This window comes from Triticum aestivum, chromosome 6A (genome assembly GCF_018294505.1).
Source record: "Triticum aestivum cultivar Chinese Spring chromosome 6A, IWGSC CS RefSeq v2.1, whole genome shotgun sequence".
Classification (NCBI taxonomy): domain Eukaryota; kingdom Viridiplantae; phylum Streptophyta; class Magnoliopsida; order Poales; family Poaceae; genus Triticum; species Triticum aestivum.
The window spans coordinates 329788397-329793631 of NC_057809.1; positions in this window are offsets into that span (position 1 = coordinate 329788397).

A 5235-nucleotide genomic window follows, 5' to 3' on the forward strand; every position below is an offset into this window, starting at 1 on the left:
TTCCTTCAAAAGGGATGTCTGAAATTCTGTTTATAAAAAAGACGAACTCGGGTCGGATTCGTTTGTGTGCAGAAAACAGATCCGAAAAGTGATGCACTAATCGGAAGGTTCCCGGAGTTTGGACGGTCGGATCGAGCTGAAATTTGGAGAGGTGCTAGATATAGGAATTCCGCAGCCGATCAACGGTTGGATCTTTCAAAGGACATCCGAGCTAGAAGCTGGACACCACGCCCTAAACTCGTCTAGATTCCCGTCCAGATTTGACAGGGCTCCGGTATATCGTGGATTGCCAGAGATTCCTCCATCGGAACTCGACGAAATTTTCCAGGGTTGTTGTAGACTCAATTCCGCACAATTCCACCAAAGCGATCGTCAAAGCGATACTCGAGGAGGTGGTGGTGGCAGATACGAGTTCGCTGTCCAGAAAAACAGCATGGTCGCTTGAGGGCAATGTTGACATTGAGCCCCCGAGCTCCATAGATGATTCCTCCGTGATCTTGATAGAGATCGGAGTTGACGTTTGATGAAGGCCCTCGTCCAGACATGGTGATCTGAACACGGGGCGCAATTCTTGGTCGAACCAACGTGACCAGTCGAGCTGGTGACGAAGATGCCGAAGTCGCAGTTGATCTGCAGGTGAGCCATCGATCCTTTTGTCAATCACACAGCGGAACCCTCAATGAAAGCACCAATGTCGGTGTCAAAACCGGCGGATATCGGGTAGGGGGTCCCGAACTGTGCGTCTAGGCCGGATGGTAACAGGAGACAGGGGACACTTTGTTTTACCCAGATTTGGGCCCTCTCGATGAAGGTAAAACCCTACTCCTGCTTGATTAATATTGATGATATGGGTAGTACAAGAGTAGATCTACCACGAGATCAAGGAGGCTAAACCCTAGAAGCTAGCCTATGGTATGATTGTATGTTGTATATTGTATATCTATCGACTAGCCTGGCTCAGTTTATATAATGCACCGGAGGCCTAGGATAACAAGAGTCCTAGCCGAATACGCCGGTGGGGAGAAGTCCTTGTCTTGATCGCCATGTCTTGTGGAATCTTCCTTGTATGCGGTAGCCATCCGAACTGGCCCATGAGTATACGGCCACAGGGGTCCTCGGCCCAATCTAGTAGATCGGGAGACGACGTGGTGAGTACCCCCTAGTCCAGGACACCGTCAGCTGCCGTTCGTACTGACCCCCAGATCTTGAAGGAGCACCTTGCCATTTGCTAGCTACGCCGGTTAAGCATGCTCGGGTTACCCATTGCGTGTGCTGCTCCTCCCTTTCCATCACAAATTCTAGTGAATTGTGCTATCTAATTTTACCATGCAATCTGTTGCTCAAGTGTATATGTTCTATATGTCGTGCAGTGTGGTGCTCACTTATTAACTGTTTTGTTAATTAGTTGTCGTCTTCAGTCAACTGTTTGGTTCAATTCTGCAAATGGGATGTTCAATTCTTCAGGCTTCAATTTTGTATTGTCTTCCGTGTGAGAAATAAATCAAATTTATCTTTACAAAATTGTGAGTGCATTCTGTTATTGTATAACATGTGAGGAATAAATTGAATTTGGTTGTAGTAAATACATGAGAAACAAATACAATTGCTACAATTGGATGTAGTTAACTGTTTGGTTAACTGTCTGATCTTCTATTAGGAGTATGTTATATTGTGCAATGTGGTGCTCAGTTAATGTTTGGTTCATTTGTTGTGGTGTTTAGTTAACTGCTTGGGTCAATTCTGCAATGCAATGTCCAATTATCGTGGGTAGAATTTTGTATTGTTGTGCATGTGAGGAATAAATCGAATTTGGTTGCACTTAATACATGAGAAACATATACAAGTGTTATATTTCCTAGTTCTTAATCATGCTTGGTTTGGGTAAATAGGTTTTCCGTGTGGCTTGAATTAATCTGATGAATCTGCAATGTGCTTATTTTTCATCAACATATTTTTACTGATAGCGTGCGAACCCTTACTTAACCTGATGACTAACTACCTTATATGTGTTGCCCGAAACAATGGGAAGCACCGAGGTTTAAAATCGAGGTTAGCACGTGCATGGTCCGTTGTCTAATAGCACATTATTGTGCAATTGTAGGAACCATTCTAATATTTAGGTTTTTAACAATTTGGTCTTACACACGTAGGTCCTGCTGTTAGAGGTTTTGACCCACTGTTTAACCCTTTTGCATATGGGGAAATGAGTTGTCCATGAATATCAATCAAATCAAGAAACTCAGAAAGATTGTTAGGATAAAGAAATTCGCGACAAAAAACAACAAGATATTTGTCTGCACAATGAAGAGGACATCAGTTCACCACAAGATGGTACTAACTATTATACCTTGCCTTTTTTATTCCTTTGCCCCATTTTCAATATAGAGAAGATATTTATGCACATCCTTGTTTTCAGGTCTTTCCAAAGCAGTTCATTGATGATTACCTCTCAAACCACCTCTATGGTCAGGAGGCGAGGAAGGTTTTCATACAACACCAATGGTTCAATATTGAAGTGTTCCTGAAGAGGACGAATGACGGACGGTCAATCATCCACAGGCATTGGCCTAAAGTTGCAAAGACCTTCAACATGAATGAAGGCTCAATATTCGCCTTTCGCTTCAGCAGTTTTCCAGATGAGATGTATCTGTCTATACACCGTCTATGATGCTAATTTCGAAAGGTTCTACATATTGCATGTGGAACTTGCTAGTGGTGTGGTTGTTTAACGGGGTAGCTGAGTGCTGAAGCTATATCATGTTGTACTCTGATGTATTTCAATTATGAAATTCTGCTTCCTTAATATGGATATGAAATATATTGTGTGCTTAATATGAAATGTCAATTAGATTAATAAATGGATTATGAATAATAAGATAATTAGCCTGCTAATTGGATTTTGCTATTGCAAATGGTTGTTGAAATAATACCGTGGGCGATGACGTCAGGCAACACATGCAGTTTCTAGGAATAAACCGTGTTGGATCAATGAACAATCACACACGACTTTCTCTTGAAAACTGTCTGTGTTAGGCCACCTTGCGCAAACGTTTACCACATAAAAACTTTGTGTGATGGACAGCCTTCGCCACACAATTTCTTCTATGTACCGTGTGTGATACATTCAATAACGCAAATGATTTAACGGGAAAAATTGTGTGCGATGTACCTGTGAACGGAAACGTTTTCCTAGGAGCGACTATGTGGGATGTGCATACGAACATAAACGTTTAGCGGGCACTGACTGTGTGGGATGTACTTGTGACCGGAAACAATTTTGCTGTATAATTGTATTTTCTAGCTCTATTGTATGTATTTCTGTATTTCAGTGCTTGCCGGTCGCACAAGACCTCATTTTGCCGAACGTGTGTGCGAGGAGGGCATATCCCCGACGGTTTCTGGGTCGTGTGGGAACGACCCCCTTATCGCCAACACTCACTTGGCGACGGTTCCCAATGCCATCGCGGAAAGGGGTTAAAAACCATTTGTTTAGGACCGACGTGCACCAGTGTCTACAGTTTACTTGCAGTGATCCAAGATCACATTGATTCCATAGGAAAAGCCAATACTATTAAAAGGGGATGAAATCTTTCTTAATGGCTTGCTTGCTCAAAATGCTTAGTGATATGCTCCAAAAATCCTCAACCACTTTCTCATATCCACATATGTCCCAAATCAAAACTCAAACTCAGCCCCACCGAAATGTTCTATCCGGCCACACCGAGTTCACTTGACATAGCCACTGCCACAAACCCTAGTCACTTCGGTCTCACCGAGATGGGATTACAAACTCTCTATTTCCCTTCGTAACGTCTCGGTCCAACCTAGATGAGCGATCGGTCCCACCGAGTTCACAATGCAAACTCTCTGTTTCCCTTTCGTAACATTTCGGTCTCACCGAAATGAGCGATTTGGTCCCATCGAGTTTGCTTGACCAACTCTCTGGTTAGATTATTACCAAAATTGGTCCCACCGAGTTTGTGTAATCGGTCTCACCGAGATTATGTTATGCCCTTTCAGCGTTCTGGGAATGGGGGTCCCAGACTTTCCTGCCTGCGGCCTGCGGCCCGCGGCGTGGCTCCTCCGGCGGCCCCGTATGGCCCATCTTCATAAGCAAACACCCAAGACCCTTGCGAGGGGCCAAGCCTCGCGAGGCGGACGACGCAAGACCTTCTCAGGGGCGGCCTCACCAAGCAGGCTCGCGAGGGGCGGAGACATCATGGCAAGGCGAACCTCGCAAGGTTCCAATGACGTAAGCCATGACGATCAAGACCAGGCGGGTGTCAGGCGGGCGCCAGCAAGCGCAGTGTCCTCGCTTCTTCTTTGGTGCTAAGCAGGTGAGCGCAGGCGAGGAGTTGAGAGGCATCAGGCAAAGGTTTCCATATCGGTGCAACAAGACCAAGACTAGCAGTACGGCAGGACGGAGGTCACCGTGGAGCCCAAGACAGCGTCACCACCAAAGCCTTTGGCAGGCGAAGACTTCTTTTGTCAGGATAACTTGTACTAGTTTTCTCCCATCAAATTGGCCATTGTGGGATCCCTTAATGCTCAATATTTGGGAAGAGGACCAGGGCCTCTATAAATAGGAATAGCCACCACCATAGTTGGGGATCGATCTCATCGAGGATCAGAGCCATTCAATTCTTAGCCTCACAACAGTTCACTAAGCACAAGAGCACCTCTCATCAGGAGGTTTTTCTTCCCTTGTAACCATTCATCCTCAGCCCAAGAGGTAATCCACCACACCACACCGGAGTAGGGTATTACACCACAACGGTGGCCCAAACCAGGATAAATCTAGTGTCTCGTGTTCTTTGAGTCCGTCGAAGCTAGGCCGTGAGATCGATGAGTGTGTGAGCTAGAGAGGGGGGGGGAGATCTTCGTGCGCACCCCAGTGTTCGAACCTCAAGGGTTTTGCCGGAACCCGAAATCTGACATTTGGTGCGCTAGGTATGGGTGCGCCGGAGCGTCGCCCCTCGACGACCTGACCTCTCCGACCGGCTCCCATGGACGCCGCCTCTTCCCCGACTGGATCGACGGGCGCCCTTCGCAGCGCCGGGGGGCTCCGGGTCTTCACCCCCATCTTGCAGCAAGTGTAGTGGCCACACAAGTTCAAGCCAGAGATGCCTCCCCGCTATGATGGTGCGGCGGATCCAGCGGCCTTTCTGCTGGCGTACGAGGAGGCTGTCCTGGAGGCCCGGGGCGACGACAAGATCATGGCCAACTGGTTCCCGA